Source organism: Euprymna scolopes, chromosome 27 (genome assembly GCF_053919585.1).
Source record: "Euprymna scolopes isolate OS-2025 chromosome 27, ASM5391958v1, whole genome shotgun sequence".
Classification (NCBI taxonomy): Eukaryota; Metazoa; Mollusca; class Cephalopoda; order Sepiida; family Sepiolidae; genus Euprymna; species Euprymna scolopes.
The window spans coordinates 112,166,562-112,186,386 of NC_136508.1; the positions used below are offsets into that span (position 1 = coordinate 112,166,562).

The 19,825-nt window shown below is 31.1% G+C and overlaps 1 long non-coding RNA gene across 1 annotated transcript; it reads right to left on the bottom strand.

Moving 5' to 3' along the window:
• Nucleotides 1–391: 391 nt before the first annotated feature.
• On the bottom strand, nucleotides 392–15,092 carry LOC145248677 (uncharacterized). Its single transcript, XR_013863391.1, has 2 exons — nucleotides 14,661–15,092; nucleotides 392–1,758 (listed from the first exon to the last, which is right to left on the bottom strand). It is a non-coding gene; the product is annotated as an uncharacterized LOC145248677 (long non-coding RNA).
• Nucleotides 15,093–19,825: the final 4,733 nt, after the last annotated feature.

The following is a 19,825-nucleotide window of genomic DNA, read 5'->3' on the forward strand; positions in this document are numbered from 1 at the left end:
ATTGCATTTTCATATCTGTTAAACTTTTAAAGTACTTCCTCTTGCTTAATATGGTCTCTCATCATTTCCATCTATTCATCTATTTAACTTTTGAATTACTTACCCTTGATTACTATCTCATCATTTCATTTTAATATCTGTTAAACTTTTGAAATACTTACCCTTGATTACTATGGCCCCTTATCATTTCATTTTAATATCTGTTAAATGTTTTAAATACTTACCCTTGATTACTAAGTTGGCCGATATGCCTGGATTATTCCAGTGTGGACTAGACTTCCTTCTTTTTGTGTTATGCACATGCGTTAACCGAATATGGCTTTTTTAAATTGTTAGTTATTTTTTAAAATTTTGTTTATAAAAATAGAAATATTAAAATAGTGAAAAAGAATACAGATTTTCGGCTTTTTATTTTATGCAATCAAGTGGTTCCCTAATTAGAACTAATATTTCATTTCATTACGATTAAAATTGAACAGCAGTATTTTTAAGTATAAACTGTTACAGCAGAATCAAATGACACAATCCTAGCAAATGTGTTTTATGTAATTCTGTCTAGCTTAAAAGTCTCATATGAATAAATGTGAATTCGTGTAAACATATTTTGAAAGTTTTTACTAATTGTCTTATGTTGCATTAAACATGATTGAAAAGAAAGACTATTTTCATATTCTGCAAAATTATGAGTTTTCACTCATGTGAGTTTTCATATGTTTGACTAACGTTGATTTTTCAGAAAACGAATATCCACAAACTTCACAAGTATGTGGCTTTTCTCCGGTGTGAATTCTCATATGTCTTACTAACGATGATTTCTGAGAAGTAGAATATTCACAAACTTCACAAAAATGTGTCTTTTCCCCAGTGTGAGTTCTTATATGTCTCACTAACATTGATTTCCGAGAAGAGGAATATCCACACACTTCACAAGAATATGGCTTTTCCCCAGTGTGAATTCTAATATGTTTCACTAAGTCTGATTTTAAAGAACAAGAATATCCACACACTTCACAAGAATATGGCTTTTCCCCAGTGTGAGTTCTTATATGTCTTACTAACGATGAATTTTGAGAACAAGAATATCCACACACTTCACAAATATGTGGCTTTTCCCCAGTATGAGTTCTCATATGTCTTACTAAATTTGACTTATCAGAAGAAAAATATCCACAGTCTTTACAAGAATGTAGCATTTTTCTATTTTTAATTACTTCAGTTTATTAACAAAAATCAGCTAACAATTATTTTGTTAAGATTTGGATTTTTATGATTTAATGTATGTGTATTCTTATCAACTGTTGAACATATATTCATATATATTCCAACCGAGAGATCTTTTTTAAAATGCTTCGGAATGTCACCACATTACAAAAACAACGCCTTTCTCGCTTTTTTAAATTTTCTCATTAATTTGTACAAGCTGAGGATGAGGCTTTATATCAAATGTTAAAAATATAAGATGTTCTTATAGAATTGTATTAAATATTTTTCTTTTTTAAAGCCACATAATTTTTTCTGTAATTTGTGATTCGATCTTTTATGACGTTTTGATTTATGTTAACACATATTTAACAAAAAATTGATATTACCTTAAAGATGTGTTATGTTTTTATCACTGTTTCAAAGTTCATTCAATAGTTGAGTCCAGTATAGAAATCGTCTCAGAGATATCGCTGTACTCTTCCAATTAACATAACAAGTGTTAACAGAATAATGTTTAAAGATAATGATACTCCATTAAAATTCAATCAGGAACATCTGTAAAAAATAATGAAATTCAATATTTTTTATATTTGCATTCACATAATAGTATTATGTTTGTTTTTTGTTGTTAATATTATTGGATTGAACTCACAACCTCTAGATTAATAAATCTAAACTATTCATTGACGTAACATTACAAAAATGATCGGATATTTACTAGCTTGACAGAGAATCAGGCAATAATGGTTTTGATTAAGATGTAATCTTATTGAAATTATATCCAACCCTGTTTGTATGATTTAGATCCTGGTCAGAAGAGAAATACTTATATCGATACAATTAAAATATATATATATATATATATATTGAATTCATAAATTGTTATTCTATCAAGCAACTCATTCGTTATTATATATTAGATTGGTGCAAAAATATTGCCGGTTGTTTACTTGAACTTGAACGTCAAAAAAAAACATTATTTTTTACATAAACTTAAGGTTAGATGTTTTAAATTTATTATAGTAAATGATTAATTTTATATTTTGTTATGGTCTACGGTTTGCACAATTCTATTAATAATATTTTAATACTTTTTTCCCTGATTTGATAAGGATAGAATAGTTTAATATGTGTAGTAGGTTTGGGTGTGGATTCTGTATTATTTTGATATTTTAAACTTTCCTAATTTGTTCATCATTATATTCATTTGAAAAGCTACAGACAAATTGATATATTTTTTATATTTTGTCTTGTATATTATTTGAAAAGCTACAGACAAATTGATATAATTTTTTTATATTTTGTCTTGTATATTATTTGAAAAGCTACAGACAAATTGATATAGTTTTTTATATTTTGTCTTGTATATTATTTGAAAAGCTACAGAAAAATTGATATAGTTTTTTTTATATTTTGTCTTGTATATTATTTGAAACTGCAAGCGTTTTTATCGATGTGTTCATCTATATCTTTATCTATACATTAACAAAAACTTTAAAGATATTACAAAAGCTGATTCAAAGAAGGTGATTTTTCCCAACTCTGCCAATTACTTAGACAATCGGATATCATAGATGTCTACAAATATCACAACATACATTTTGTATTGTTACCGCATATGTGCTGATTCAACTTCAACAACTATGTTTGTGTTAAGGCTCAAAAAGGGTTTTAAATATAGCAAGTCCTTTAGTGGAATGTTATTTGATAAACTCATAGTGATGGTATTCCCTTCACATACATGCATCACGACCAACGTGATGATCAGCAAAATTTAACTTCTTGTGACGTTACGATCAACGTGATGATCAGCAAAATTTAACTTACTCCTTGTGATGTTACGATCAGGATTTGGTTCTGGGCTTCGGGAAAGAGTGAGTCCCTCACTTGACACCAGCACGTTTCAGACTTTTTCTTTTCCAATCGACCGCACCTGGGCTCTTGCTAGCAATGTCACACCGCACAATCTAAACATCAGCAACACAAAATACTTTTCAAGAGATGTTCAAGACTCTTTTCTTTTTGTGTTCCTTGCACGGAATTTTTACTGGCTTTTATATCCTATCAAAAAAATAAAACGAAGAGACAATAAAAAAAAATAATTTCTCCCCTCATGCACTGCCTTCCCAAGATGTTCTTTGGGTATATAAATGAGCTTTCCATCCTTTCCTTCTTCTTTCCCAAAAAGTGATTCAGATACGCCCGGTACATCGTATATTACTTATTTCTCTTGTTTCTAACCATAACCCAACCTTAAACGGAACATTTTCTTTTTTCCTTTAGCATATACCCCACCTCTCTCTCTCTCTCTCTGACAGTTTTTTTATTTGAAAAACCGACTGTATCTCATTTGCATATTTGCCCAGATCAAGTTACCTCAGGTGACCACCAGTCCATAAATGGAAGAGCGGAATTTTTCCTTTCTTTCTTCCTTTCCTGAAACAGATGGTATGTTGTACCACTTTCTAATCACAATTTAAATTGCTATAAACAGATAAAATACAATTACCCGAACCCTATCATTTACGTTTTAAATAAACTTTGATACCGGCATCTTTGTTTGAAACAACAAAATTTATTATTCCTTCTCATATATTTCTCAATTGTCAATCTATTATTCAAAGCTAATAATTATTTGATGAGAAATATTGGTGCACCTTTAATTCAGCTGAACATTGAAATTATTTGTAACATGCCTTTAACTTATCAGCGTTTAAATGTTTTATCTTTAAATGTCGGTATAGACCAATGCCTTTCATAAGGGTGTTGCCATATTGCCAGCTGGCCGTAATTATTAAATGAGTCCGGAATACCAATATTGTCATTAATTATCCTCTTTACTGTTCGTCCGGTAAAATCTTTAAATGCTCTTTAAACTGAAGTAATGCAAATACCGTCTGCCTGTGCTTCGTAAAGCATGTGTTAATGAACTCTGCAATCATGTTGAAGTTAAAATTGGACCACCATTTTGAATGAGACTTTATTATTATGAGGTTATACTATCAGTGAAGTATAAGCTGTTTAAAGAAAAGACTATTAATGACGTTATAATATCAGTGAAGTGTAAGCTGTTTAAAGAAAAGACTATTATAATGACGTCATAATATCAGTGGAGTATAAGCTGTTTAAAGAAAAGACTATTAATGACGTTATAAGATCAGTGAAGTGTAAGCTGTTTAAAGAAAAGACTATTATAATGACGTTATAATATCAGTGAAGTATAAGCTGTTTAAAGAAAAGACTATTAATGACGTTATAATATCAGTGAAGTGTAAGCTGTTTAAAGAAAAGACTATTATAATGACGTCATAATATCAGTGGAGTATAAGCTGTTTAAAGAAAAAGACTATTATAATGACGTTATAATATCAGTGAAGTATGAGCTGTTTAGAGAAAAGACGATTATAATGACGTATTATAATCAGTGAAGTATCAGCTGTTTAAGGAAAATATTATATTCTCAATGTGTAAAGTGTGTGTAACAATTGCTAAATCCAATAAACCTAAAAATTGAGATGAAGAAAGATATGATTATGATTTTTGTCTGACGCATCTACGCTTATCTGATACAGAAAATAACATAACTCTTTGGTACTTTAGGATTTGTATTTCCCCTTTACGGAATGATAAATCAGTATTATTTTGCGGTTTTGTTTGGTGACTATTTGTTTCCTTCACACTTCCATTTTGCTTGAGAAGCATGAATGCATTAATTTAGCAAAAGTTGTTCAGGGAAGAGACAACTGTTTTTGATATTGCAAGATGGCTTCAGCAACATTATCATTGTATAGAATGTTAAGAATTATTCTCTTTGTCATTTTTACAGCATTTTAATTGAGGTTATGCAATTTATATATATTTGATATTGCAAGACAGCTTTAGCGACATACATTATCATTGTATAGAATGTTAAAAATTATTCTCTTTGTCATTTTTACAGCATTTTAATTGAGGTTATGCAATTTATATATAAGGAAATGATGGAATATGTTGGAATTCAAATTGCAATACCAATTTTAAGGATGTTTAAGCTATTTTGCTTACATTTGCTGTTTGCAATTTTACACTTTATTCTATGTTATTTTCTGTCAAAAAAAAGTGGTAGTAGCAAGGCAGGCTTGAACCCGTACCTGGAAGGAGGAAAAGAACGAGATAAAGAATGTGATGTCTTTGCAGTTACGACAACCGCCAAAATGGAAGTGACTTAGGTTTAAACTAAGGCTAGTCAATCGAAAAGAGGGGATGACTTTTGAAAATATTGGTGAAAAAAGCGAACCCTTAATGTAAAAAAGTGCGCAGTTGAGTATGAAGGAATTAATGTTTTTAGCTAATTTTTCCGTATTTGTCGTCTGAAGAGACGAACTTACAAAACAATACTGATCTTGTGAAAATCTGTCGGTTCTGTCGAAAGTTTTAGGCAGAAATGCAAACTTACATACATAGTTATATATTACTAGCTCAAATTTTCGACCCAAAACCAATTTAAAAGCTTGCCCTGTCTATCATTATTATTATTTCGAGTAAAATTATTGTGTATATGAAAATTATTATTATTATTTCCAGTTAAATTATTGTGTATATGGTAATTATTATTATTATTTCAAGTTAAATTATTGTGTATATGAAAATTATTATTATTTCGACTTAAATTATGGTGTATATGGTGATTATTATTATAGCGAGTAAAATTATTGTGTATATTGTAATTATTATTCTGAGTTAAATTATTGTGAATGTGGTAATTATTATTATTTCGAGTAAAATTGTGTATGTGGTAATTATTATTATTTTGAGTTGAATTATAGTGTATATGGTAATTATTATTATTTTGAGTTGAATTATTGTGTATATGGTAATTATTATTATTTCGAGGTAAATTATTCTGTATATGTTAATGATTATTATTTCGAGATAAATTATTGTGTATGCGGAAATTATTATAATTTCGACTTAAATTATTGTGTATATGGTAATTAGTATTATTTCAAGTAAGATTATTGTGTATATAGTAACTATTGTTATTTCAAGTGATATTATTGTGTATGTGGTAATTATTATTATTTAAAGTTACATTATTGTGTATATGGTAATTATTATTATTTGCAGTAAAATTATTGTGTATATAGTAATTATTATTATTTCGAGTTTAATTATTGTGTATATGTTAATTATTATTGTTTCGAGCTTATTATTGCATATGTGGTAATTATTATTATTCTGAGTTAAATTATTGTGTATGTGGTAATTATTATTATTTCGGGTTAAATTATTGTGTATATGGTAATTATTATTATTTTGTAGTTAATTTATTGTGTATGTGGTAATTATTATTATGTCGAGGTTAATGATTGTGTATATGATAATTATTATTATATCGAGTTAAATTATTATGTATATGGTAATTATAATTGATTTCAGTAAAATTATCGTGTATATGCTACATATTATTATTTTTAGTTAAATTATTGTGTATATGGTAATTATTATTTCGAGTTAAATTATTGAGTACATGGTTATCATTATTATTTTGAGTAAAATTATTGTTTATATGGTAATTATTATTATTATTTCGAGTTTTATTATTGTGTATATGGTAATTATTATTATGTCAAGTGTAATTAATGTGTATAGGGTAATTATTATTATTGCGAGTTAAATTATTGTGTATATGGTAATTATTATTATTTCGAGTTAAATTATTGTGTATATGGTAATTATTTTTATTGTGAGTAAAATTATTGTGTATATGGTAATTATTATTATTTCGAGTTAAATTATTGTGTATATGGTAATTATTTTTATTGTGAGTTAAATTATTGTGTATATGGTAATTATTATTATTTCGAGTTAAATTATTGTGTATATGGTAATTATTTTTATTGTGAGTTAAATTATTGTGTATATGGTAATTACTATTATTTCGAATAAAATAATTCTGTATATGGTAATTATAATTTTTTTTAGTACAAATTATTGTGTATGTTATGATTATTATTATTTCAAGTAAAATTATTGTTTATTTTGTAATTATTATTTCAAGCTAATTATTGCGTATGTGGTAATTATTATTATTCAGAGTTAAATTATTGTTTATGTCGTAATAATTATTATTTTGTGTTAAATTATTGCGTATATGGTAATTATTATTTCGGGTTAAATCATTGTGTATATGGTAATTATTATTGAGAGTTTACTTATTGTGTATATGATTATTATTATTTTGAGTTAAATTATTGTGTATACGGTAATTATTATTTTGAGTTAAATTGTTGTGTATATGTTAATTATTACTTTGAGTAAAATTATTGTGTATAATGTAATTATTATTATTTCGAGTTTAATTATTGTGTATATGGGAATTATTATTATTTCCAGGTGAATTATTGTGTATATGGTAATAATTATTTATTTGAGTAAAATTATTGTGTATATTGTAATTGTTATTATATTGAGTTAAACTATTGTGTATATGGTAATTATAATTATTTTGAGTTAAATTATTGTGTATATGGTAATTATTATTATTTTGAGTTAAATTATTGTGTATATGGTAAATGTAATTATTTCGAGTTAAATTATTTTGTATATTGTAATTATTATTATTCTAGTTAAATTATTGTGTATATGGTAATTATTTTTATTCTGAGTTAAATTATTGTGTATATTGTGATTACTATTATTTCGAGTTAAATTATTTTGTATATGGTAATTATTATGATTACGAGTTAAATTATTGTGTATGTAGGAATTATTATTGTTTCAAGTTAAATTATTGTGTATATGGTAATTATTATTATTTAAAGGTAAATTATTTTGTATATGGTAATTATTATTATTTCGAATTTAATTATTAGGGATATTGGTATTATTATTATTTTGAGTTAAATTATTGTGCATATGGTAATTATTATTTAGAGCTTATTATTGCGTATGTTGTAATTATTATTAATTCGAGTTAAATTATGGTGTATATGGTAATTATTAATATTTTTGCCGTAATTATTGTGTATGTCGTAATTATTATTATTTTGAGTTAAATTATTGTGTACATGGTAATTATTATTATTCTGAGTTTAATTGTTGTGTATATGGTAATTATTATAATTTCGAGTTGAATTGTTGTATATATGGTGATTATTATTATTTTGAGTTAAATTATTGTGTATATCGTAATTATTATTTCGAGTTTAATTATTGTGTATATTGTAATTATTATTTCAAACAAAAATTGTTGTGTATCTGGTAATTATTATTATTTCAAGTTTAATTATTGTGTATATGGGAATTATTATTATTTTGAGTGAAATTACTGTGTATATGGTAATTATTATTTCGAATTTAATTATTGTGTATATGGTAGGTATTATTATTTTGAATTAAATTATTGTGTATATAATAATTATTATTTTTTCGAGTTAAATTATTGTGTATATGGTAATTCTTATTAATTCCAGTTAAATTATTGTGTATGTTGCAATTATTATTTTGAGTTCAATTATCGTGTATATGGTAATTATTATTATTAAGAGAAAAATTATTGTGTATATGGTAATTATTATAATTTTGAGTTAAATTATTGTGTATATGGTAATTAATATGATTTCGAGTTACATTATTGTGTATATGGTAATTATGATTATTTTGAATTTTTTTAATTGTGTATATGGTTTTATGAATTTTTTTAATTGTGTATATGGTAATTAATATTATTTCGAGTTAAATTATTGTTTACATTGTTATTATTATTATTTTGAGTTAAATTATTCTGTACGTGGTAATTATTATTTCGACTATATTATTGTGTATATGGAAATTATTTTTATTTTGGGTTAAATTATTGTGTATATGGTAATTATTATTATTTGGAGTTTAATTATTGTGTATATGGTTATTATTATTATTATTTCGAATTAGGTTATTACATATATGATAAATTTTATTATCCTGAATTAAATTATTGTGTATATTTTAATTATTATTATTGGGAGTTTAATGATTGTGTATATGGTAATTATTATTATTTCCAGTGAAATTATTGTGTATATGGTTATTATTATTATTTTGAGTTAAATTGTTGTGCATATGGTAATTATTATTATTTCCAATTAAATTATTGTGCATATGGTAATTATTATTATTTCGAGTTAAATTATTGTATATATGGTAATTATTATTTCGAATTAAATTATTGTGTATATGTTAATTATTATTATTTTGAGTTGATTTATTGAGTATATGGTAATTATTATTATTTCAAATTAAATTATTGTGTATATGGCAATTATTATTATTTGTAGTTAAATTATTGTGTATATGATAATTATTATTATTTTGAGTTTTATTATTGTTTATACGGTAAATATTATTATTTTGAGTTCAATTATTGTGTATATGGTAATTATTATTATTTCGAGTAAAAATTATTGTGTATATGGTAAATATTATTATTTTTAGTTCAATAATTGTGTATATGGTAATTATTATTATTTCGAAGTAATATATTGTGTATATGGTAATTATTATTTTTTTTAGTTAAATTATTCTGTATATGGTTGCTATTATTATTATTTCGAGTTAAATGGCTGTGTACATGGTAATTATTATTATTTTGAGTAAAATTATTGTGTATATGGTAATTATTATTATTTTGAGTTCAATTATTGTGTATATGGTAATTATAATTATTTCAAGTTGAATTATTGTGTATATGGTAATTATTATTATCATTTCAAGTTAAATTGTTGTCTATATGGTAATTATTATTTCGAGTAAAATTATTTTTGTATATAGTAATTATTGTTATTGCGAGTTAAATTGTTGGGTATATGGCAATTATTATTTTGAGTTAAATTATTGTGTATATTGTAATTATTATTATTTTGAGTTAAATTATTGTTTACATGGTAATTATTATTATTTTGAGTTAAATTATTGATTATATGGTAATTATTATTATTTTGAGTTAAATTATTGGTTATATGGTATTTAGTATCATTTCGAGTTAAATTATTGTTTATATCGTAATTATTATTATTTCGAATTAAATTATTGGGTATATGATTATTATTATTATTTTTAGTTAAATTATTGGTTATATGGTAATTATTATTATTTCGAGTTATATTATTGTTTATATGGTAATTATTATTATTTCGAGTTAAATTATTGTGTATATTGTAATTATTATTATTTCGAGTAAAATTATTGTTTATACGGTAATTATTTTTATTTCGAGTTTAATTATTGTGTATATTGTGATTATTACTATTTCGAGTTAAATGACTGTGTAAATGGTAATTATTATTATTACGAATTAAATTATTGTGTATATGGTAATTATTATTATTTTTAGTTCAATTATTGTGTATATGGTAATTATCATTATTTCAAGTTAAATTATTGTTTATATGGTAATTATTATTATTATTATTATTTCAAGTTAAATTGTTGTGTATATGGTAATTATTATTTCGAGTTAAATAATTTTTGTATATAGTAATTATTATTATTTTTGCAAGTTAAATTGTTGGGTATATGGCAATTATTATTTTGAGTTAAATTATTGTGTATATTGTAATTATAATTATTTTGAGTTAAATTATTGTTTATATGGTAATTATTATTATTTTGAGTTAAATTATTGGTTATATGGTATTTAGTATCATTTCGAGTTAAATTATTGTTTATATCATAATTATTATTATTGCGAATTAAATTATTGTGTATATGGTAATTATTATTATTTTGAGTTGATTTATTTATTTATTTTTTTTTTTTACACAGTGATCACCACTTATCAAGGCCCGGAAGCCACTCAGGGATAAGGGTTATTGCAAGTACATTACGTTAGTGAGGAGATTTGATGAAGTGTTTAATTAGGGGGGCGGTTCATTAGGAATTTGTTAACATTAGACTTGAAGACATCCAAGTTGTAGTCCGGAGGGAAGCAGGCAGACGGAACAGAGTTCCACAGGCGTGCAGTTCTAAGAAAGAAGCTTTGTTCATGAAATCCGCGTTTTGATTTAGGCACAGATATAGAGTGGGGGAAATTTTTCACAGTGGATTCAGCTAGACGGGTGTTTTTCGTGAAAGATTGGCGAGGGGGGACCAGGGATTGGAGTTCAGACGAGCACCTTCCATGAAAATAACGATAAAACAAGGATAGGCTCGCAACGTCTCTTCTGTGGGAGAGGGGTTGCAGGGTAGAGAAAAGGGCATCCCCCACTAAACCACGAAGTCTATTTTGTACTCTGTCAAGACATGATAGGCTGTTTTTGGCAGCTCCTGCCCAGATATGGCAACATTATTCCATCCTTGGCCGTACTTGGCTTTTATATAGATAGAGAATTGCATCAGTAGTGAGATATCTTCTGGAGCGGTAGAAGGATCCCACCATCTTTCCAGCGACCTTGGCAACAGACTTGACATACGTGTTCCATTTCAGATCAGGAGTAAAGGTCAAACCTAGAAGCTTGTCAAAACACGGGGCCTCACCCAGACGAGAGCCATCCATCACAATTGATGCCAGCTGGGGATCAGAGCGTTGATGACGTAAGGATAGGAGTTTGGTTTTGGATGCATTAAAGGTAACCAGCCACATCTTCCCCCACAGAACCACGCGCTCGAGATCAGAGGAGAGAGAATCAGAGAGAACTTCGTCATTTACAGCCTTTGATGTGTTGCCGTAGATGGTCGTGTCATCAGCATAGATGTCAACGAATGATTTAAGTATGTGTTTAGGGAGGTCATTGATGTAGATCAGGAAGAGAGTTGGGCCCAGGATTGACCCCTGAGGGACTCCAGCATTTATATTGCAGGCCACCGATTTTTGTCCATCTACCACTACTCTTATGAGCTTATCGGAGAGAAATGATTTAATGATTGAGAAAACATTTCCAGTTATACCGTAGCTGGAAATCTTGTGAATTATGCCATACTTTGTCAAAGGCCTTTGATATGTCAAGAGCAATTGCCCTAGAAAGGAAGCCTTTGTCAAGAGATTCACTAATCCTGTGGGATATAACCGTCAGCACATCTGCAGTAGATCTTGAAGAGCGGAAACCATATTGTGTGTCACTAAGAAGGTTATTCCTGCTGAGGTGGTTGACTATTTCTCTATTTAATATGGATTCCAGCAACTTACTCATAACACAGAGAAGACTTATTAGTCTGTACTGAGAGAGAGATGACTTATCACCTGAATTCTTAAATACAGGGCAAACTGATGAGGTCTTCCAGGGGGTCGGAAAGCACTTCTCCTTAAGGCAGCGCTTAAATAGTTTCGTAAGTATGGGAGCAAGTTCTGGTTGAAGCTTTTTTAACACTATAATTGGGATGCCATCAGGGCCAGTTGCTTTACTGGAATCTAGGTTTTTTATTAGCTTGGCGACCTCATGCACGGATATTTGTATGTTACCTAGCTTGTTCTGTGTTATAGGAGGAAATATGGGGAGTTGATGGCCTTCATCGCATAGGGTAGAATTAGCTGCAAAGTTCTTTGCAAATAGTTTGGCCTTGTCTGACACTGACGAGATAACCTCTGGTCCATTGATAATGGTTGGGATAGAACGCACACTTCTGTTCAGGATCCTATTTGTTATTTGCCAAAACTGGTGGGAACCAAGCCGCTGATCAGCTACCTTGGATTTAACAGACTGGGCATATAGCTCTCTTGCATTTTTTATTACTCTTTTACAGTGGTTGCTGGCAGTCCTGAAAGCAGCTTTAGTCTCAGTGCATCTATTACGTTGGTAGCTATGGAAAAAGTGATTTCTGTGCGCAATAGCAGCAGCACATTCTGGGGAGAACCATGGCTGGCTGTTAGGTTTTTGTTGGAATTTTTTAGATGGTATGAATTGGTCTATGCCTACAATTAACCATTCGGTCAGATCTGATACTATAGAGGACACTTCCTTTTTAAACATGGAGTGCAGAGGTAAATCAGATATGAATGTACGGAAGCTATCCCAGTCAGCCATAGAGTATCGGTATACAGTACGGTGGAGGGGTACGTCTGATGGCTTCTTACATTTCGTTTTTATCTTAACTGATACGACGGAGTGGTCAGAGGATCCTAGAGGAGAATGAACGGTACATGAACATAGCTCAGGGGAAGTTGAGAGAAAAAGGTCTAAGAGGCTTGCATATTGATTGGGTGTATCGGGCACACGGGTGGGTGCGCGAACAATCTGAGTGAGGTCATAAGCAATGGCAAAATCATGACAAAACCTCCCCTCATCATCTGTCTTATTTGAATGGGTCAGCCATTCCACGTTATGGACGTTGAAGTCACCACAGATGTGGATGTAAGCCGAGGGATGTGAAGACAGTATGTGGTCTATTTTCTCAGATATGCTCTTAAAGATAGTAACTCCGCTGTTGTGGGGCCTATAGAGGGCAACTATAAATGCAGTGGTGTTAGCAAGTGCAACCCTGAAGCACATATAGGGTAAATTAGGATCTTCTCTAGAGATATCCCTATTGAGTATATGGTAATTATTATTATTTCAAATTAAATTATTGTGTATATGGCAATTATTAATATTTCGAGTTAAATTATTGTGTATATGGTAATTATTATTATTTTGAGTTTTATTATTGTGTATACGGTAAATATTATTATTTTGAGTTCAATTATTGTGTATATGGTAATTATTTTTATTTTGAGTTAAATTATTGTGTATTTTGTAATTATTATTATTTCGAGTTGAATTATTGTTTATATGGTAATTATTTTTATTTCGAGTTAAATTATTGGGTATATGATAATTATTATTATTTGAGTTAAATTATTGGTTATATGGTTATTATTATTTGGAGTAAAATTATTGGGTATATGGTAATTATTATTATTTCGAGTTAAATTATTGTTTATATGGTAATTATTATTATTTCGAGTTAAATTATTGTGTATATTGTCATTATTATCATTTCGAGTTAAATTATTGTTTATACGGTAATTATTATTATTTCGACTTAAATTATTGTGTATATGGTAATTATTATTATTTTGAGTTAAATTATTGGTTATATGGTATTTAGTATCATATCGATTTAAATTATTGTTTATATAGTAATTATTATTATTTCGAGTTAAATTATTGTGTATATGGTAATTACTATTATTTTAAGTTAAATTATTGTGTATATGGTAATTATTATTTAGAGTTAAATTATTGTGTATATGGTAAGTATTATTATTGTCCATGTTATCATAAGGTTTACTTAAATAAACACATTTAGTACAAAATTGTACGAAATTCTATATGTTAGATGGAAAAAAATATTTTAAAGAGATTATTTTGAAATAGAAGCTTCACACATTTTTTTTGCGAAATCAATATTTTTATATGATTGCAATAAAAAAATAAACTTATTTTAATGTTTTTAATTAATTTTAAAACTTATTGGATTTAAATTTGTTACAGTGTATAATGAAAGAAAAAATAATAACTTACCTTTCTTTTTACTGGAATTCAATTACGAAAAAATCATCGGGATAATTTCGTTCTTCTTTAGTAATTTGATACAATTTTTGTTTTGTGTGTCCAATTCATGAAGAAATTAAATATTTGAAAATATAAAAGAATCAAAATTAAAAGATGAAAAACACGATTTAAACGTGAAATTATTTAAATAGAAAATCAACTGCTAAGGAACAAAGAACTTAAGGTCATCGTAATAATACGGTGTCATCATTATTTCGTTCTTCGTGTAAAAATGTCCGTTCATTAGTTAACCGTGCCGAATTGTTCTCCTATCAAGTTTAGATTATATTTGTCAACGCTTCAGGCTTGTAAGACTGCTGTAAGACTGGGCATTAATTATTGGGACGTCGAACTACTGTTGACGTCCATTAACGAGAACACTCGTGTTATATTTCCGTTAAAGTAAAAGTGTCTATGGCACGTGATTTTGCACACGTTCTTTTTTCCTTTTTAAAACGACTGAGTTTTCTTCTTCAACATTTCGTTACTGTGGTTAAATACAATGACTCCACAACTCAATCTTCACTCTTCAATCCTGCAGTCCAATGCACTTCTGACAGCAATTGCTTCTGCTAAACAAAAAAGACGCCCTCTCTCCCAAATACAGGCTTTTTATAGGACAAAACCGTCCAAAGTTATTTGCATACTCTTCCCATGATCTCTAGTCTATAAATAGACGCAGTGGCCATTCTCTTCTTCTTCTTTCACTCTCTGAAGCGGTCGTCGCCAGTGGTAAATGGTTTGCACGATTTTTTTTTTTTTTTTACTACACGCCCCCATGATCATTAAAGATCATTCACATCTCATAATCCCGTGTCCAGATCGGCGCATTGCGTTCTCTTTGCGGTCTCTGCATCGGCACCGGTTCATCTTCATCACTCCCTGGCTCAGTACCACCATCCTCATCACCTAAATGGACCACACGCCTTAAATCTAAAACATGTCGTGGCATTCCATTGACACTTAAGTTGTTTGGAGATTGCACTCCGGTTATCACTCCTCTTCCTCACTGCGTTGTGCATCGGGCATTAGGCGGTTTTACCCAAACTTCTTCTCCTATTTGGATTCTGGCTGGTCCTTGATCATTAATTTCCGGTGACATGTCTCTAGGATGTCTCCATTCGTAATTAAAGATTGCTCTATGTGGCATTGTGTCATCTCTTTGCCCGACCTTAGGGGACATGTTGTACCAAAATGTGGCCTCTTCAGGCGATATTCTTCCTCTCTCAGCTATTGCTTTCACGGTCCGATGATGTCGCTCCACAATGCCATTTCCTCCAGGTCTGTAGGCTGCCCTGTAATAACTTTTAATCTTCCATTTTTTTAGCATCGTCTGAAAGATTTCTGAGCGAAAAACAGTGTCGTTGTCCATTATCACCTCCCTTACTAGACCTCGTTCAAGCATCACCTTTTCTAATTCAGTTGCAACTGCAGATGCGGCTTCCACTCGCAGTTCCTTCCATATCGCCAGTCTACTTGGCCCACAATCAATTATTGATAAGTACGCTCCCCCTCGGTAGTGTGCTATGTCAATAGCTAGTCTCGTCCAGTTCGTTAAAACTCCAATTTCCCCAGGATTATGTATATTTGGGGCAGGATCGATCGATTGACACCGAACACAGTTCATTACTATCATCTGAATTTCTTCCCGTTTTACATTCGGATCCACTTGCCTCACCAAATATAATGTTCTCTCCACTCCCATGTGATGCATGTCATGCAACTCTTTAATTTCTCCAATTCCAAGACAGCATATCGGCGCCTCCTCTTTCTCAATTAACCACTGTTTTTTTATCCGTGTTAGCGCATCTGCCTTGTTCTTTCAGAAGGCACAAACACTGCTTTTATCTGCAGTTTCAATTCAGACATCAACTCTCTAAGCATCCCTAATCTCCGCTTTATTATCACTTCTCCAGTGCCCTTTGTTCGTATTCTGCCACTCTCCTCCACAGTAAAGTTCACCCAACTGAGTACAGTGGCTGAATCAGTTCTTATTTCAATATTTGTCAGTCTCCATTTGATAGCCAAATTGACACCCTTTAGAACAGCATCTAATTCAGCTATGTTAATGTGATTAAAGTCATCATTTTTCCTCAGCCAAGTTGCATCTTCCGCCACCACACCGCCAATCTCGACAACCACGCCAGTTGCAACATTGCTTGCATCACACCACACGACTCCTGTGCTCACTTCAGGTATGTGCCAAGCGCCATTAACAGGGTCTTTTTTTTTCACCTCAGCTCCTCCCATCTCTGGGATCTCGTTGCCTCTCCTGAACATTAGTGCACCCATCTTATTTTTCATAAGCTTAAGGCCTAGTGCCCCTCCTCCATCCAGGGATTCCGGAGATTTTGCTGCTAACCCAAACCCCTTCAAATGTTCCACAACTTCCTGTGTCGATATTTTCGTTACGTCTACCATTATATCATCAATGTATGAATCAGTGGCCTCTTTCGTCCTACTTCCTTTCTTTAATACTGTTTTTAAAATGGCTGCCATAATCTTTGGTGCGACATTAAGTCCGAATCCTAATCGTGTTAGGCAATAGGTTTTTCCTTTATAACAGACCAGCTGGTACTGCCATAGTTCCTTTGCCACATGTAGTTGCAGGTAGGCAGACTTAAGGTCCACTATTGCGGTCCCTCCTACCAACTGTCTCCACTTTCTTATCTTTTCATCACATACATCTATTATGTCGCTCCCTGTATGACACGCCACAAAACGGTTCAACTCACGAAAGTCGAACACTGGCCTAACTTTCCCTTTTGTGGCCTGAAATACTGCCATCAATGGCAACACGCCTTTTCTTTCTCCTTTCCATGGTAACAGAATACCATCCGATATCCATCTTTCTACCTCTTTCTCGAATTCTAATTTCTTATCGCCTTCCAGAGAGTTTTTATAATATTGGACTTTGTTCTGCAATACTGGAGGCTCTCCCTTCCATGTCCATCTTACTGTCCATTTATCTCCATCGAAGTTTGCTTCAAAGTCTTTATCCTCGATTTTGCAAACATTCAGCTGATGGGCAGCCACGGCACATTGTATATCTCCAAACTTCACTTTGGCTTTCTTTATAGTTACACCTCCCAGCTCATTAATCACGTCCATTCCAATTATGACGTCGATCCCATCAACGATGTGATTCATCAAGATTGCCATCACCTTTACGTGCATTCCACAGACTTTTATCTCCACTTGTCTGGCTCCTTTACATTCTATATTCCTCCCATCAACTGCTTTCACTGTACCGCTCCTTCCATATCCCTTCAAAAGTTTGGAATTGATTAAAGTAGTGGTGCACCCAGTATCGACAAGTGCAGTCATTACAGAATCATTCACCTCTACTTCTATTATAGGAAGAGGCCAGTATCGCGCCTTCATTTCATTGCTAGGGTAGCTTGCGGCGCAGAAGCTCCCCCTTGCCCGTTTCCCTGAATCTGAGGACAATATCTCGCAATGTGGCCAAATTTTCCACAATTGTAGCATGTTGCCCTGGCCCTAGGGATCTCTGTGCAATCTTTTTTTAGGTGCGGTCCTTGACATCTAAAGCACTGAAGGCTTGATTCTTTCTTTCCCTTATTAGTCTCATTAGTTTGCGCACTTGCGGCCAATGTCCGAGTTTCTACGACTCTTCTGCTGACTAAAAGCCGTGCAGTCGGTATCAGTTTGCTGACATCCATTCTCTCTATGTTCGGTAGCTGCTGTAATGCCACAGATACATCGTCTGGGAATCCAGTTATGAATGCCAGTTTGGCTGTATGTTCCAGCCCTCTTCCCAGATATCCCGCCAGTCCAGCCAATCTTTTGATTTTATTAGCATAAACATCCACCGATTCTCCTGTCCACTTGAATCGTTGCAGTTTTTCGTATGCCTCAAAAGGCCCCTCAGTGAAGGCGGTCACGAGTCTCATCTCTATCAGTTCTGCATCTTCTTGTTCTGCATTATTCATCTCAAGATAGAGAGCGAGTGCATCTCCCTGCAAAAAAAGTGGAATAAAACTGGCAAGGTCTGGCACATGTTGAAGCTTAGCCACCAGTTTTACTTTCTTTATCCATCCGACTACATCACCTTCTCCACTAAAAGGTGGTATCACATCTTTTCCCAATCTCAACATCCCAGATTCCATGATCTGTTATTGGCCGGAATAGCTTGTGGTTAAATACAATGACTCCACAACTCAATCTTCACTCTTCAATCCTGCAGTTCAATGCACTTCTGACAGCAATTGCTTCTGCCAAACAAAAAAGACACCCTCTCTCCCAAATACAGGCTTTTTATAGGACAAAACCGTCCAAAGTTATTTGCATACTCTTCCCATGATCTCTAGTCTATAAATAGACGCAGTGGCCATTCTCTTCTTCTTCTGTTACTCTCTGAAGCGGGCGTTGCCAGTGGTAAAAGGTTTGCACGATTTTTTTTTTTTTTTTACTACAGTTACTAACAGTTCTTGCGTTACCTGCTATTTATGATTTGCTCTTACGTTTATTATTGGCTGTGAAATTAGTTTGGTAAATCCTAGTAAAGAGGTTTTGCTGTCTTCCGTTCTATGATAAAATACCACAATTTACCGAACTAATTTTTTATTTTCTTCATGGAGACGATAATTCGCCTAGATAAATTTGATGTTTCCTCGGCAGACCATCAGGCCAGCAAGCTTTGGAAATTATGGTTCCGCAACTTTAATTACAACTAATCAACTATTGCTTTGTTAAACCCTGATAAGCTAGTAGTTTTCTATTTAAACAGTGGTCTGTTGCCGACGTTATCGAAGGTTGCTATGGGTTTGAACATGCCGTGCAATTATTGAAAGGCGTTTACAACAAGTCTCCAAACGTTATTCATGCTAGACATCTGCTTTCCACGCGTTTGCAACGAGGAAGCGAGTCTGTCGACCAATACCTTCAGGCCTTGATTCGACTTGCCGCTGACTGTTGTTTTAAAGACGTAACTGCCACCATTTACAAGGATGAATCTGTCCATGATGTGTTTGTAGTGGCCTGGTGGATATATTATACATATCCCCCAGTCGTACAAGATAGGAGAAATGAATTGAATTGGGAAAGGAAAAATGAATTGCTTTGAGGAAGGAACGAACAACGCGTTTACTTGAATTAAACGAACTAGGATTTAT